This window comes from Mobula birostris, chromosome 13 (assembly GCF_030028105.1).
Source record: "Mobula birostris isolate sMobBir1 chromosome 13, sMobBir1.hap1, whole genome shotgun sequence".
Taxonomy (NCBI): Eukaryota; Metazoa; Chordata; class Chondrichthyes; order Myliobatiformes; family Myliobatidae; genus Mobula; species Mobula birostris.
Window position 1 is genome coordinate 92,573,300 of NC_092382.1, and position 18,275 is coordinate 92,591,574.

Sequence of the window (18,275 nt, forward strand, 5' to 3'; positions counted from 1 at the left end):
GTTGGAGGCAAAGTTAATAAAGTCAACGAGCTCTGCATGCGTGCAGGAAGCAGCGCCAATGCAGTCGTCAATGTAGTGAAGGAAAAGTGGGGGACAGATACCAGAATAGGCACGGAACATAGATTGTTCCACAAACCCACAAAAAGGCAGGCATAGCTAGGACCCATACGGGTGCCCATAGCTACACCTTTAGTTTGGAGGAAGTGGGAGGAGACAAAGCAGAAATTATTAAGAGTAAGGACTAATTCCGCTAGACGGAGCAGAGTGGTGGTAGAGGGGAACTGATTAGGTCTGGAATCCAAAAAGAAGCGTAGAGCTTTGAGACCTTCCTGATGGGGGATGGAAGTATATAAGGACTGGACATCCATGGTGAAAATAAAGCGGTGGGGGCCAGGGAACTTAAAATCATCGAAAAGTTTAAGAGCGTGAGAAGTGTCACGAACATAGGTCGGAAGGGATTGAACTAGGGGTGATAAAACCCTGTTGAGATATGCAGAAATGAGTTCGGTGGGGCAGGAGCAAGCTGAGACAATAGGTCGGCCAGGACAGGCAGGTTTGTGGATCTTGGGTAGGAGGTAGAAACGGGAAGTGCGGGGTGTAGGATCTCCCAGTGGCCACACATTTTAATTCCACATCCCATTCCCATTCTGACATGTCTATCCACGGCCTCCTCTACTGTAAAGCTGAAGCCACACTCAGGTTGGAGGAACCTTATATTCTGTCTGGGTAGCCTCCAACCTGATGGCATGAATATCGACTTCTCTAACTTCCACTAAGGCCCCACCTCCCCCTCGTACCCCATCTGTTACTTATTTTTATACACACATTCTTTCTCTCACTCTCCTTTTTCTCCCTCTGTCCCTCTGAATATACCTCTTGCCCATCCTCTGGGTCCCCCCCCCCTTGTCTTTCTTCCCGGACCTCCTGTTCCATGATCCTCTCGTATCCCTTTTTGCCAATCACCTGTCCAGCTCTTGGCTCCATCCCTCCCCCTCCTGTCTTCTCCTATCATTTTGGATCTCCCCCTCCCCCTCCAACTTTCAAATCCCTTACTCACTCTTCCTTCAGTTTGTCCTGACGAAGGGTCTCGGCCTGAAACGTCGACTGCACCTCTTCCTAGAGATGCTGCCTGACCTGCTGCGTTCACCAGCAACTTTGATGTGTGTTGCGTTAACAATTTCTTTGCCTGCTTCGAAGCATCAAACACTACAGCAAGGGGGAGAGCCAGTCCCTTTTAACCATCTGACCAGCCAGCTCCAATCACCGATCCAGAGCAAACACGAAGGACCCTTGCCAGGGTCAACCCACGAAAAGCGGGAGGTCCCGACAACATCCCTGGACGTGTGCTCAAGGAATGTGCTGATATATTAGTAGATGTCCTGACAGACATTTTCAACATCTCCCTTAGTCAAGCCATTGTCCCCAGATGCTTCAAAACCTCCACAATCATCCCTGTAACAAAGAAATCAGTTGTAGCCTGTCTGAATGATTACCGTCCCGTTGCCCTGACCCCCATAGTGATGAAATGTTTTGAACGGCTTGTCAAGCCTCATATCACAGCCAGCCTCCCCTCATCGCTGGATCCTCTACAGTTTTCTTATCGTCCAAATCGCTCTCCGGAGGACACAATATCCACCACACTGCACACAGTCCTCTCTCACCTGGACAACAAAGACACTTTATGCCAGAATCCTGTACATTGATTTCAGTTCAGCGTTCAATACCATCATCCCGCAGAGACTAGTGGAGAAACTGTCGCTGCTTGGCCTTAGCACTGCCATGCGTCGCTGGATTCTGGATTTCTTGACAGAGAGACCACAGTCAGTCCCTGTTGGCAGGAACGTCTCTGACTCCATCACACTGAGCACTGGATCCCCACAAGGCTGTGTGCTTAGCCCATTTCTGTTTACACTGCTAACACATGACTGTGCAGCCAGATTGAAGGAGAACCTGATCATTAAATTTGCAGATGATACCACCGTGGTGGGGCTCATCAGCAAAACTGATGAAACAATGTACAGGGAGGAGGTCTTAATGCTTAATGTCACCAAAACCAAGGAGATGATCGTTGATTTCAGACGGTCTCAGCCTGAGCACACACCCCTCAGCATCAGCGGCTCCACAGTGGAGAGAGTGGAAAACATCAAGTTGCTTGGGCTGCAGATCTCGGACAATCTCACCTGGTCCAGGAACACCGCTGGGATTGTGAAACGGGCCCAGCAGAGATTGCACTTTCTGAGGAAGCTTAAACAAGCATCACTCCCCACTAACATCTTAACTACATTCTACAGAGAGTGTGCTGACCTTTAGCATCACAACCTGGTACTCCAGCTGCAGTGCTGTCGACAAAAAAGTTTTGCAGATGGTGGTTAGGGGAGCAGAGAAGGTTATTGGGGTCTGTCCAAGACCTCTTTCAGAGTCGATGCCTCCAGAAGACACGGTACATCATTAAAGACCCCTCACACCCACTCCATGAACTGTTTGTTCTTCTGCCATCAGGCAAATGTCACAGGAGCATCAAAACTAAAACCACAAGGATACTAAACAGCTTCCTCCCACAGGCAGTCAGACTGTGAAATTTGAAGACTGAATATAATACTAATGTTAAGACTCTTGGCAGTGTGGAGGATCTGAGAGATCTTGGGGTCTGTGTTAATGGGACACTCAAAGCTGCTGCGCAGGTTGATAGTGTGGTGAAGAAGGCGTATGGTGTGTTGGCCTTCATCAACTGTGGGACCGAGTTCAATAGCTGTGAGGTTATGTCACAGCTATACAGGACCTTGGTCAGACCCCACTTGGAGAACTGTGTTCAATTCCGGTCATCTCACTACAGGAAAGATGCGGATACTGTAGAGATAGTGCGGTGGAGATTTACAAGGATGTTTCCTGAATTGGAGGGTGTTTCTTATGAGAATAGGTTGAGTGAACTTGGCCTTTTCTGCTTGGAGCGACAGAGGTAAGTCGTTTGCCCCCTCCAACAGCACTCAAAATGGAGTACTTATTGTTAAGGGGGACAGCCACAGGGTGCTCTCCGCTACCTGACACCCTCCCTTCCCTCTCCAGATGGTCACCCACTTATCTGTCTCCTGTTGCCCCAGGGTGACTACGGGCTTATAGCTCCTGTCTGTCACCTCCTCACTCTCCCTTAGGTCATCGAGCTGCAGCTCCAGTCCCCCAACTCCGTCTCTCAGGAGCTGCAGCTCGACGTACCTGGTGCAGGTGTGTCCATCAGGGAGGCTGGAAGTCTCCTGGACATCCCACACCTGACACCCAGAACAGAAAACTGGCCTCACAGTCATACTCACTGTTCTAATGCGCCGAGCCGCGCGAAACACTCCTTTTTTAAAAAAAACTTTTCTCCCCAACCCATGCAAAGTTTTCTCTCTCTTTGAATAATGTACACAATAATAATTTACCAATGTGTAATAATACTGTACAAAATAATAAACCAGGGACTATTCTCCTATGCTGTGTGTTCCCCTGTCATAGAGAGTTGAACTGTTGTATCTAATATATCCTTCCTATAATCATTAAGAGACACTCCTAAGCACGCCATCTTCCGGGATTTAGGTGATCTAACTCTTTGGAGTATGGATAGCTGGTGGAGTGCCTTTAAGGGTTCAGGACCGTCCCGCTAATTGACAATCATGTTTCGGGCACCAGGAACCTGAGCCGAGGTTCGGTGCTCAATCGTAAGCCTAACTCAAGATATCGTGTTGCTTTTTGTTTCTGCTCAGTCTACATTCCAGCTTGATACCGTGTCCCTATTCCAGCCTTGGATGCTCCTGCACTTGGGTCCAAACCACCCTCGTCGGGATACCTCGACAGAATAACGAGGTGAACGGAACTATATGCAACAGTATAATTTTACAAAGCTGCAACATATCTTCCTGACACAATTGCCTCAACTAATAAAGGCAAGCATGACATTGGTCTTCCTAACCACCCTATAAACCTGTGGAGCTACTTTCAAGCAGCTGTGAACGTGGATCCCAAGATCATTCTTCTCATTAACACTGTTAAAGGTCTTGCATTTGTCAGTGTGCTGTCTCTTTATATTTGACCTACCCAGGTGCAAAACCTCATATTTGGCTGGTTTAAACTCCATCTGCTTTTTCTATGCCCGGAACTGCAACTGATCTGCAGGATATCCTATTGTATTCTTTACCAGTCACCTAAGCTATCCACACCACTAATATTCGTATCATCTGCAAACTTATTAACCAGCTCGTGTACGTTTTCATCTACTGTATGTCGTTTACATAGATCACAAACTGCAGGGATCCCAGTACAGATCCCTGCCGAACAGCACTAATCACAAACCTCTGTCTAGAATATGTCCCTTCGAACACCATCCTCTGCTGGTTCTGAATCCAAACAGCCAGTTCACCATGGATTCCAAACGTCTTAATCTTCTGGATGTTCCTCCCATGAGGGACCTTACAAAAATCCAGCTGGATGACATACAAAGCTCTAACCTTCAGCAATCACTTCACCCACGATAAAAAGAAATTCAGTAAAGTTTATAAACACACGACTTGTCCCACATAAAGCAAGCTGGCTCTCCCTAATTAGGCCAAGGTTTTCCAAATGTTCACAAATCCCATCTCTCAGAGTAACTTCCCTGCCACTGATATGAGACTCGCGGGTCTATAGTTTCCAGTTTATCCCTAGTTCATTTCTTGAGCAATCGATCAACATTAGCTACACACCAGTCCTCCAGGATCTCACCTGTGGCTAGGCAGGACGCAAGGATATTGGTGAAGGTGCCAACAGCCTCTTCAGTAGTCTCTCTCAATAACCTGGGGTACACCACATCAGGCACTAGGGACTTAACCATCTTAATGCTATTTAAGAAACTCTACACTACTTCCTCCTTTGCTTTCAAGTGCCCCATCATGCTTGTGAGGGAATTTCGAGGGTTAATGATGGTATGTGACTGCTGGATTTTCTAGTAGAAGGGATCAGGACATGTTGATAAGATAAAAGGGAGTGTGGAAAATGAAGTAATATTAAACCATACCAGCAAGACATGGCTAGTTGCTAACCACCCTGCCCCAGCTGCAGGACGACTTTTATTCAGTCTCAAAAGTGCTTGGATTGTTTCATCTGTTTACCTTATCAGGGAACCTTGACTTGAAGCCTGTAGCTGTCTTGCTCCACCTGGTAACAAAAGGGAGCATTATGGACTGTGTATTTCAGAATTGCCTCTCCCTAAGAAACGATTCTCATGTGGCCACGACAACCGAACATCTGGGACTGTTACTTTGAATTGCCCGACAATACCAACATTGGTGTCTGAACGTTATTTGAGTGGCCGTGTTCACTAATCTCATCCTCCACGCCTTTCTCCTTGGTAAATGCTAACTGAAGGTATTCATTGAGGACCTCACCCACATCATTCGCATCCAAGCAAATGCTATCCTATGTACCTTTGAGTGATCCCACCCACTCCCGTTCTCCCTTTGCACCCAATGTATACAATGCCTTGGGATTCTCTTTAATCCTACTTGCTGAGGACTTTCCACTGCCCTCCTCTTGTTGGATGATCCACATACTGATTTCGGAAACCCTCCTGTATGTACCTAGGCTATTCTGCTGGCAGCTGTACAAACTCTGGTTAAAAAAACCAAAGCTCTCAGTGCAATAATTGCTGCACCAGTGGGACATCACGGCCTGGTGCATCTTCTGCTTTATGGAGACATGGCTACCCCCACCATTCCGGACACGCAGGTACAGGTCACTGGCTCTACAGAGACAGGACTGCTGAGCCTTTCAAAGGCAGAGGAGGTGGAGTATGCTGTATGATCCCCTCCTCCTCATGGTGTACAAACATGACCATTCTGTTCCAGTCCTGGAACATCTAGCAATCGAGCGTTGACCGGTTTACCTGTCACGCGTGTTTTCAGTGACCATTTTGGACAGGATTGTTACAAACGGCCAATTCTGTCCTTGTAACAGTCAAGTCCATGTAGCAGCCACGTACTGAACCATGCACTAGGTTACTCCCATTGTGAATATTTATTGAAGTAAACATATTTCAACCCATCCAGCTGACTACACGAAGCCCTGTCCACAGCCGATCCCTCCACAGGCTCTCTGAACATCGCATCAGCCTTTGTATCGACTGCTCCATCGTTTGACCAGACACAATGGGTTCTATCTCCTACCAACTGAGTTTAAACCCCCATCCCCCGAACTCTAGTAGACTTACCTACAAGGATATTAGTACATCTGTAGTTCAGGTACAACCCGTCCCTTTGGTACAGGGTCAAATAGTAACATTACTTTCTTCCAATTCCCACTTCAGCTTAATCACAGGTTCATAGGTTCTGAATTTAATGAGTAGAATGCTATTTGATGGACCTGGCATATATACATTTAAATTATCGGTTGGCATTTGCTAGTTAGGACTGAAGCAAATGCGGTATTACGACATTTTGTTTCAAAGGGGTTGTTCTTAGCAGAGGCTTGCACGACGATATACTGGAGGGTATGTTTATCATTGCCGCTTCCAATAGCCAGAGGAATCAATGACATGTTGCTGTAGTTCATGGCCATTCCACATTTCTGCAATCACTACAGCATGGGGCACTGTGGGCATCTCTTATAAAGGGAAGTCTTTGCCAACATATTGTGAGGTGATGCTGTCGTAGCACAGACAAGCAAGGAAACATCAGAACTGACTTAAAGCTACTTCAGAAGATGCAAGACCCTGAAATGAGCAGACACTGTGAGTGGCTTTAAAGAGCTGGGCTGCTGACAGCACATTACCAGACTGGAGTGATTGCATCTAGACACTAGAATACTACAGCACAGTACAGGCCCTTTGGCCCTCGATGTTGTGCTGACCCATATATCCCTTAAAAAAGTACTAAACCCACACTACCCCATAACCCTCTATTTTTCTTTCCTCCATGTGCTTGTCCAAGAGGTTCTTAAATACCCCTAATGTTTTTGCCTCCACCACCATCCATGGCAAGTCATTCCAGGCACCCACAACCCTCTGTGTAAAAAACTTACCCCTGCTGTCTCCCCTAAACTTCCCTCCCTTAACTTTTTACATATGCCCTCTGGTGTTTGCTATTCGTGCCCTGGGAAACAGGTACTGGCTATCCAGCCTATCTATGCCTCTCATAATCTTGTAGACCTTTATCAAGTCCACTCTCTTCATTCTACACTCTGAAGAGAAAAGTCCCAGCTCTGCTAACCTTGCCTCATAAGACTTGTTTTCCAATCCAGGCAACATCCTGGTAAATCTCCTCTGCACCCTCTCCATAGCTTCTACATCCTTCCTATAGTGAGGTGACCAGAACTGAACACAATACTCTCAGTGTGGTCTCACCAGAGATTTTTAGAGTTGCAACATGACCTCTCTACCCATGAACTCAATCCCCCTATTAATGAAGCCTAGCATCCCATAGGCCTTCTTAACTATCCTATCAACCTGTGCAGCAACCTTGAGGGATGTATGGATTTGAACCCCAAGGTCCCTCTGTTCATCCACACTCTTAAGTAACCGACCGTTAACCCTGTACTCAGCCTTCCGATCTGTCCTTCCAAAATGCATCACCTCACACTTATCCGGATTGAACTCCATCTGCCACTTTTCTGTCCAACATTGCATCCTGTCTATATCCTCTTGCAACCTTCGACAACCTACAGCTTCATCCACAACTCCTCCAATCTTCATGTCATCCGCAAACTTACTCACCAATCCTTCCACCTCTTCATCCAGGTCATATATAAAAATCACAAAGAGCAGGGGTCCCAGGACAGATCCTTGCGGCACTCCACTAGTCACCGACCTCCCGGCAGAATACTTTCCTTCCACTACTACCCTCTGCTTTCTTCCTGTAAGCCAGTTTTTTTTATCCAAACAGCCAAGGTTCCACTGACCCCATGCCTCACAACTTTCTGGATGAGTCTCTCGTGGGGGATCTTGTCAAATGCCTTGTTAAAATCCATGTGGACCACATCTACCGCCCTACCCTCATCAATTTATTTTGTTACCTCTTCAAAAAACTCAGTTAGGCTTGTGAGGCACAACCTTCCCTTCACAAAGCCATGTTGACTATCTCTAAGTAGACTGTACTTCTCCAAATGCTCGCAAATCTTATCTTTCAGAATCCTTTCCAATAGTTTGCAGACCACCGACGTAAGACTCACTGGTCTATAGTTCCCAGGATTCTCCCTATTACCTTTTTTAAACAAGGGAACTACATTTGCCATTCTCCAATCCTCCGGCACCTCCCCTGCAGCCAAAGTGGATTCAAAGATCATAGCTACTGCTCCAGTGATCTCTTCTCTCACTTCCCACAGCAGCCTGCGGTATATCACATCCAGTCCTGGGGACTTATCAATCTTGATGTTTTTAAGAAGATCCAACACTTCTTCTTCCTAAATCTCTACATTGTACAGCACACAGACCTGTTCTATTTCGACCTCACCCTGATCAAGGTCCTTTTCACTTGTGAATACTGAAGCAAAGTAGTCATTTCAGACCTCCCCAACCTCCTCTGCCTCCAGGCACATGTTGCCTTCTTTATCCTTTAGCGGCTCCACCTTCATTCTTGTCGTCCTTCTGTTCTTCACATACGCATAGAATGCCTTGAGGTTCTCCTTAATCCTACATGCCAAGGCCTTCTCATGCCCCCTTCGAGCTTTCCTAAATCCTTTCTTAAGTTCCTTCCTGGCTACCCTATATTTCTCATGAGCCCCTCCTGCTTCCTGCTTCTTATATCTGACATATGCTTCCTTCTTCCTCTTGACGAGTTGCCTCACGTGTTTCGTCAGCCACGATTCCCTTTTCCTACCATTTTGTCCTTGTCTCAGTGGGACAAAACCTATCCTGAACCCAGCACAAGTGGTCCCTAAACTTCCTCCACATTACTTCTGTGCCTTCACCCTTGAACATCTGTTTCCAATTTACTCTCGCTAGTTCCTGCCTCATCCCTTCATATTTAGCCCTTCCCCAGTTAAGCACTTTCCCATTTTGTCTGTTTTTATCCTTTTCCATAGCTGTGCTGAAGCTAAGGGAATTGTGATCACTCTCACCAAAATGCTCCCCCACCAAGAGGTCTGCTACCCGACCAGGTTCATTACCCAGAACTAGATCCAGTATGGATCCAGCATCCTCTCATCAGCCAGTCCACATACTGTGTCAGGAATCCTTCTTGAACACACCTGGCAATCCTGTATTTTCTGCACCATTCTAAAATCTGCCTGCTTATCTGCTACTGGGTGTCCTGAGGGCTATTTGGGGGCCTATAGACTACTCCCAGCAGTGATTGAGGTTCAGTTCTCAATCATAAGCCTAACTCAAGATATCGTGTTGCTTTTTGTTTCTGCTCAGTCTACATTCCAGCTTGATACCGTGTCCCTATTCCAGCCTCGGATGCTCCTGCACTTGGGTCCAAACCACCCTCGTCGGGATATCTCAACAGAATAACGAGGTGATCGGAACTATATGCAACACTATAATTTTACAAAGCTGCAACGTATCTTCCTGACACAATTGCCTCAACTAATAAAGGCAAGCATGACATCGGTCTTCCTAACCACCCTATAAACCTGTGGAGCTACTTTCAAACAGCTGTGAACGTGGATCCCAAGATCATTCTTCTCATTAACACTGTTAAAGGTCTTGCATTTGTCAGTGTGCTGTCTCTTTATATTTGACCTACCCAGGTGCAAAACCTCATATTTGGCTGGTTTAAACTCCATCTGCTTTTTCTATGCCCGGAACTGCAACTGATCTGCAGGATATCCTATTGTATTCTTTACCAGTCATCTAAGCTACCCACACCACTAATATTCGTATCATCTGCAAACTTATTAACCAGCTCGTGTACATTTTCACCTATGTCGTTTACATAGATCACAAACTGCAGGGGTTCCAGTACAGATCCCTGCCGAACAGCACTAATCACAAACCTCTGTCTAGAAAATGTCCCTTCGAACACCATCCTTTGCTGGTTCTGAATCCAAACAGCAGGTTCTGTCCAGGAAGCCGGGCGAGGCTGACAGGTCGAGAAAGTTATTGGAACTCGCTGCCCAGCATCAGACCTCCCCACTCGGGACCAGTTTCAAAATAGCTAAATGAGACATCCCACCCTACAAAAACTGATTTCAGTGAGGTAGCACCATCAATTTGCGGGAGACTTCCGGGAGAAGCGGGATGTCTGCAATGGAGTAGCTCCTTAGCAGCCAGCCAGTTTAAATAACATTAGCTATGCTAATGAACGAATAACACCTGTTAAACTCACCTCAACACGTCTTTTACAGTCTTAACCCACCATGGGCAACAGAAAAGTCACTGTTGCAAACAGAGCAGCGAGCAACACTGTCATTACTTTTGACCCCTATTAGGCAGGGGTACACTTTAGTGTAGTATGGGGTGACGTACGATTTATATTTTCTTTTTTTGGAACACTCTGCCATGACAGACAGACAGTCTGTCTCTGTCTCTGTCTGCCTGCCTGTCTGTCTCTCTCTCTTTCAAAAAGATTGATTTCCGTTATATTGTATATAATCTGCGGGCATCAGAGAGCCACTATTCAAATACGGAAGACTCTCGGTACTTCCAGGAGAGGTGGGATGTCTGCTAAATAGATACTTTATTGATCCCAAAGGAAATTACTCTGTCAAGGTAGCATTACAAGTGCACAGATATACAGATACTAGAAGAAAAGTAAAAAAAAATGAAAAATAAGTTACCTCCAACAGTCTGACAGGAAGGGGGTCAATCACTTCCCCGGCTCATTACGCTCCGTAATGGACGAGGGTAAGAATGACCTAATACAGCGTTCTTTGGAGCAGCGCAGTTGTCCTCGTCTATTACTAAAAGTTCTCCTCTGTTCAGCCAAGACAGTGAGAAACATTGTCTAGAACTGCCAGTACTTTCCGGAGGGCCCCTTGTTCCCGCAGACAGTCATCCCTTCCCCGGCTCCCTATTCCAACTCCGATCCGCCGCCGGACCGCTTCGATGCAGAACGGGAGCCGAAAAACATCGCCCCTCCCGGAACTGCGCATGCGCAATGTGATCGTTTTTGGCATGGGGACGGGCCTCGAAAACAAACCCGCGGAAGCCGCAGATCTACGGGAATCCGGATCACGTGACTGGTGGGCATATCTCCCACATGGCAACAGAATCGGGCTTAACATCAAGTTAAGTCAAATCACTTTTTAATTGTCATGTCAACGATGACTTCTGGAACAGTATACAGTAAAACCGAAACAATGTTTATCAGGACCATGGTGCTACATGAAACAATACAAAAACTACACTGAACTACGTAAAACAACACAAAAACTGCGCTAGACTACAGACAACTCACATAAGAGTTGCTGGTGAACGCAGCAGGCCAGGCAGCATCTCTAGGAAGAGGTACAGTCGACGTTTCGGGCCGAGACCCTTCGTCAGGACCTCTTCCTAGGGATGCTGCCTGGTCTGCTGCATTCACCAGCAACTTTTATTTGTGTTGCTTGAAAATCCAGCATCTGCAGATTTCCCCGTGTTTGCGTTTTTCAACTAGACTACAGACCTACCCGGGACTGCATAAAGTGCACAAAACAGTGCAGGCATTACAATAAATAATAAACAAGACAATAAGCACAGTAGAGGGCAGTAGGTTGGCAAATGTCATGAAATTCGTTGTCTTTACAGCAGTAGTACAATGTAATACATTATAATAGACAAAAAAACAGAACTGCTGTAACTTAAATTAGTTAAATTAAATTAAGCATTGCAAAATTAAAATAAAAGACTAATAAACCAATTCCCTGGTTTGATTGTGTGGAAACATTAGTCAGCCTGGTTGCTGCTTTGGAACTACCGGAGGGACCCTTCACTGAAGTGTGCAATTTTCTGAGAACCTCAGCTCACTGAGTTTTGTCAGCTCCTGTTGAATTTATTGCCAAGTGTGCAAGTACGGGAAGGTAAAGGGACTGAGAAACACTGATCTGCAGCAGCATCACAGGCAAGTACATTCAGATAGCAAACCGAACATAAATTATACAATTCTATGTCATTAACAATATATAAATATAGATTTTGTGTTGCATGTGGCCCCTCAGCCAAACTGTTAACACAGTTTGGGAACATCTGCTCTCCAAGCACCGGTCCCGACAACACCGACTGGGACATCCTGCGGGCCCGGGAACGGTCTGGTTATTCCTTCCCATTAAACACACAGACAACAGGAAGAGGGGCAGGCCTCTCGGCTCCTCCAGCCTGTCCTGTCATTCAATTAGACCCCGGGCCGGTCCATCCTTGCCCCCAACACCACTCCTATCCCCACTTTTCCCAGACCATTGGCCTCACTTACATGTCAACAGTCTGCCGGTGTTTTCCCCCCCAATGTGGTGAATCCCTCTGCTCCCCACCACCGTGGGGGCAGACATTTCCACAGATGAGCCCCTCAGAGAGTATCAGCCCTATACTGTCCCCTCCCCGCTGTCAATGGGCTCCAACCCCGTCACCCACCGGGACAAACACCCTCTCAGACTCTATCCTGTCCCACCCCTCTGACACATCTTTATCCTCTCAAAAAATCCCCCTCCCTTGTTCTTCTGCCAGAATCCCTCCCCGGCGAGCTGGCATGAAGCTGATGGGCCGAGCCGTCTCCTCTCTAGTGCCGCATCAGACTCCGGATGTGGGAGATACATAGAAACATAGAAAATAGGTGCAGGAGTAGGTCATTTGGCCCTTCGAGCCTGCACCGCTATTTATTATGATCATGGCTGATCATCCAACTCAGAACACCGCCCCAGCCTTCCCTCCACACCCCCTGACCCCCGTAGCCACAAGGGCCATATCTAACTCCCTCTTAAATATAGCCAATGAACTGGCCTCAACTGTTTCCTGTGGCAGAGAATTCCACAGATTCACCACTCTCTGTGTGAAGAAGTTTTTCCTAATCTCGGTCCTAAAAGGCTTCCCCTCTATCCTCAAACTGTGACCCCTCGTTCTGGACTTCCCCAACACCGGGAACAATCTTCCTGCATCTAGCCTGTCCAATCCCTTTAGGATCTTATACGTTTCAATCAGATCCCCCCTCAATCTTCTAAATTCCAATGAGTACAAGCCCAGTTCATCCAGTCTTTCTTCATATGAAAGTCTTGCCATCCCAGGAATCAATCTGGTGAACCTTCTCTGTACTCCCTCTATGGCAAGGATGTCTTTCCTCAGATTAGGGGACCAAAACTGCACACAATACTCCAGGTGTGGTCTCACCAAGGCCTTGTACAACTGCAGTAGTACCTCCCTGCTCCTGTACTCAAATCCTCTCGCTATAAATGCCAGCATACCATTCGCCTTTTTCACCGCCTGCTGTACCTGCATGCCCACTTTCAATGCCTGGTGTATAATGACATCCAGGTCTCGTTGCACCTCCCCTTTTCCTAATCGGCCACCATTCAGATAATAATCTGTTTTCCTATTTTTGCCACCAAAGTGGATAACTTCATATTTATCCACATTAAATTGCATCTGCCATGAATTTGCCCACTCACCCAACCTATCCAAGTCACCCTGCATCCTCTTAGCATCCTCCTCACAGCTAACACTGCCACCCAGCTTCGAGTCATCCGCAAACTTGGAGATGCTGCATTTAATTCCCTCATCCAAGTCATTAATATATATTGTAAACAACTGGGGTCCCAGCACTGATCCTTGCGGTACCCCACTAGTCACCGCCTGCCATTCTGAAAAGGTCCCGTTTATTCCCACTCTTTGCTTCCTGTCTGCTAACCAACTCTCCACCCACACCAATACCTTACCCCCAATACCGTGTGCTTTAAGTTTGCACACTAATCTCCTGTGTGGGACCTTGTCAAAAGCCTTCTGAAAATCCAAATATACCACATCCACTGGTTCTCCCCTATCCACTCTACGAGTTACATCCTCAAAAAATTCTATGAGATTCGTCAGACATGATTTTCCTTTCACAAATCCATGCTGACTTTGTCCGATCATTTCACCGCTTTCCAAATGTGCTGTTATCACATCCTTCACAAGATGCTTCACAAGAGCCCATAACTTCCCTCGGAGGCAAATGGAAATAAATCATAAAGCGGGACCTTTACGGGAACTATATGCAACACTATAATTTTACAAAGCTGCAACGTATCTTCCTGACACAATTGCCTCAACTAATAAAGGCAAGCATGACATCGGTCTTCCTAACCACCCTATAAACCTGTGGAGCTACTTTCAAGCAGCTGTGAACGTGGATCCCAAGATCATTCTTCTCATTAACACTGTTAAAGGTCTTGCATTTGTCAGTGTGCTGTCTCTTTATATTTGACCTACCCAGGTGCAAAACCTCATATTTGGCTGGTTTAAACTCCATCTGCTTTTTCTATGCCCGGAACTGCAACTGATCTGCAGGATATCCTATTGTATTCTTTACCAGTCATCTAAGCTACCCACACCACTAATATTCGTATCATCTGCAAACTTATTAACCAGCTCGTGTACATTTTCACCTATGTCGTTTACATAGATCACAAACTGCAGGGGTTCCAGTACAGATCCCTGCCGAACAGCACTAATCACAAACCTCTGTCTAGAAAATGTCCCTTCGAACACCATCCTTTGCTGGTTCTGAATCCAAACAGCAGGTTCTGTCCAGGAAGCCGGGCGAGGCTGACAGGTCGAGAAAGTTATTGGAACTCGCTGCCCAGCATCAGACCTCCCCGCTCGGGACCAGCTTCAAAATAGCTAAATGAGACATCCCACCCTACAAAAACTGATTTCAGTGAGGTAGCACCATCAATTTGCGGGAGACTTCCGGGAGAAGCGGGATGTCTGCAATGGAGTAGCTCCTTAGCAGCCAGCCAGTTTAAATAACATTAGCTATGCTAATGAACGAATAACACCTGTTAAACTCACCTCAACACGTCTTTTACAGTCTTAACCCACCATGGGCAACAGAAAAGTCACTGTTGCAAACAGAGCAGCGAGCAACACTGTCATTACTTTTGACCCCTATTAGGCAGGGGTACACTTTAGTGTAGTATGGGGTGACGTACGATTTATATTTTCTTTTTTTGGAACACTCTGCCATGACAGACAGACAGTCTGTCTCTGTCTCTGTCTGCCTGCCTGTCTGTCTCTCTCTCTCTCTCTCTCTCTCTCTCTCTCTTTCAAAAAGATTGATTTCCGTTATATTGTATATAATCTGCGGGCATCAGAGAGCCACTATTCAAATACGGAAGACTCTCGGTACTTCCAGGAGAGGTGGGATGTCTGCTAAATAGATACTTTATTGATCCCAAAGGAAATTACTCTGTCAAGGTAGCATTACAAGTGCACAGATATACAGATACTAGAAGAAAAGTAAAAAAAAATGAAAAATAAGTTACCTCCAACAGTCTGACAGGAAGGGGGTCAATCACTTCCCCGGCTCATTACGCTCCGTAATGGACGAGGGTAAGAATGACCTAATACAGCGTTCTTTGGAGCAGCGCAGTTGTCCTCGTCTATTACTAAAAGTTCTCCTCTGTTCAGCCAAGACAGTGAGAAACATTGTCTAGAACTGCCAGTACTTTCCGGAGGGCCCCTTGTTCCCGCAGACAGTCATCCCTTCCCCGGCTCCCTATTCCAACTCCGATCCGCCGCCGGACCGCTTCGATGCAGAACGGGAGCCGAAAAACATCGCCCCTCCCGGAACTGCGCATGCGCAATGTGATAGTTTTTGGCATGGGGACGGGCCTCGAAAACAAACCCGCGGAAGCCGCAGATCTACGGGAATCCGGATCACGTGACTGGTGGGCATATCTCCCACATGGCAACAGAATCGGGCTTAACATCAAGTTAAGTCAAATCACTTTTTAATTGTCATGTCAACGATGACTTCTGGAACAGTATACAGTAAAACCGAAACAATGTTTATCAGGACCATGGTGCTACATGAAACAATACAAAAACTACACTGAACTACGTAAAACAACACAAAAACTGCGCTAGACTACAGACAACTCACATAAGAGTTGCTGGTGAACGCAGCAGGCCAGGCAGCATCTCTAGGAAGAGGTACAGTCGACGTTTCGGGCCGAGACCCTTCGTCAGGACCTCTTCCTAGAGATGCTGCCTGGTCTGCTGCATTCACCAGCAACTTTTATTTGTGTTGCTTGAAATTCCAGCATCTGCAGATTTCCCCGTGTTTGCGTTTTTCAACTAGACTACAGACCTACCCGGGACTGCATAAAGTGCACAAAACAGTGCAGGCATTACAATAAATAATAAACAAGACAATAAGCACAGTAGAGGGCAGTAGGTTGGCAAATGTCATGAAATTCGTTGTCTTTACAGCAGTAGTACAATGTAATACATTATAATAGACAAAAAAACAGAACTGCAGTAACTTAAATTAGTTAAATTAAATTAAGCATTGCAAAATTAAAATAAAAGACTAATAAACCAATTCCCTGGTTTGATTGTGTGGAAACATTAGTCAGCCTGGTTGCTGCTTTGGAACTACCGGAGGGACCCTTCACTGAAGTGTGCAATTTTCTGAGAACCTCAGCTCACTGAGTTTTGTCAGCTCCTGTTGAATTTATTGCCAAGTGTGCAAGTACGGGAAGGTAAAGGGACTGAGAAACACTGATCTGCAGCAGCATCACAGGCAAGTACATTCAGATAGCAAACCGAACATAAATTATACAATTCTATGTCATTAACAATATATAAATATAGATTTTGTGTTGCATGTGGCCCCTCAGCCAAACTGTTAACACAGTTTGGGAACATCTGCTCTCCAAGCACCGGTCCCGACAACACCGACTGGGACATCCTGCGGGCCCGGGAACGGTCTGGTTATTCCTTCCCATTAAACACACAGACAACAGGAAGAGGGGCAGGCCTCTCGGCTCCTCCAGCCTGTCCTGTCATTCAATTAGACCCCGGGCCAGTCCATCCTTGCCCCCAACACCACTCCTATCCCCACTTTTCCCAGACCATTGGCCTCACTTACATGTCAACAGTCTGCCGGTGTTTTCCCCCCCAATGTGGTGAATCCCTCTGCTCCCCACCACCGTGGGGGCAGACATTTCCACAGATGAGCCCCTCAGAGAGTATCAGCCCTATACTGTCCCCTCCCCGCTGTCAATGGGCTCCAACCCCGTCACCCACCGGGACAAACACCCTCTCAGACTCTATCCTGTCCCACCCCTCTGACACATCTTTATCCTCTCAAAAAATCCCCCTCCCTTGTTCTTCTGCCAGAATCCCTCCCCGGCGAGCTGGCATGAAGCTGATGGGCCGAGCCGTCTCCTCTCTAGTGCCGCATCAGACTCCGGATGTGGGAGATACATAGAAACATAGAAAATAGGTGCAGGAGTAGGTCATTTGGCCCTTTGAGCCTGCACCGCTATTTATTATGATCATGGCTGATCATCCAACTCAGAACACCGCCCCAGCCTTCCCTCCATACCCCCTGACCCCCGTAGCCACAAGGGCCATATCTAACTCCCTCTTAAATATAGCCAATGAACTGGCCTCAACTGTTTCCTGTGGCAGAGAATTCCACAGATTCACCACTCTCTGTGTGAAGAAGTTTTTCCTAATCTCGGTCCTAAAAGGCTTCCCCTCTATCCTCAAACTGTGACCCCTCGTTCTGGACTTCCCCAACACCGGGAACAATCTTCCTGCATCTAGCCTGTCCAATCCCTTTAGGATCTTATACGTTTCAATCAGATCCCCCCTCAATCTTCTAAATTCCAATGAGTACAAGCCCAGTTCATCCAGTCTTTCTTCATATGAAAGTCTTGCCATCCCAGGAATCAATCTGGTGAACCTTCTCTGTACTCCCTCTATGGCAAGGATGTCTTTCCTCAGATTAGGGGACCAAAACTGCACACAATACTCCAGGTGTGGTCTCACCAAGGCCTTGTACAACTGCAGTAGTACCTCCCTGCTCCTGTACTCGAATCCTCTCGCTATAAATGCCAGCATACCATTCGCCTTTTTCACCGCCTGCTGTACCTGCATGCCCACTTTCAATGCCTGGTGTATAATGACACCCAGGTCTCGTTGCACCTCCCCTTTTCCTAATCGGCCACCATTCAGATAATAATCTGTTTTCCTATTTTTGCCACCAAAGTGGATAACTTCATATTTATCCACATTAAATTGCATCTGCCATGAATTTGCCCACTCACCCAACCTATCCAAGTCACCCTGCATCCTCTTAGCATCCTCCTCACAGCTAACACTGCCACCCAGCTTCGAGTCATCCGCAAACTTGGAGATGCTGCATTTAATTCCCTCA

General features: G+C 46.6%; 1 protein-coding gene across 5 annotated transcripts in view; it reads right to left on the reverse strand.

Annotated features, from left to right (window-relative positions):
- The window catches only part of LOC140207180 (NACHT, LRR and PYD domains-containing protein 3-like), a 47,499-nt gene extending 36,472 nt beyond the window's left edge, over positions 1–11,027 (reverse strand). For all 5 annotated transcript variants that reach the window (XM_072275531.1, XM_072275530.1, XM_072275529.1 and 2 more), the window contains exon 1: positions 10,720–11,027. The gene's annotated coding sequence lies outside the window, so the exon portion shown is untranslated. The remainder of the gene's footprint in view (positions 1–10,719) is intronic.
- Positions 11,028–18,275: the final 7,248 nt, after the last annotated feature.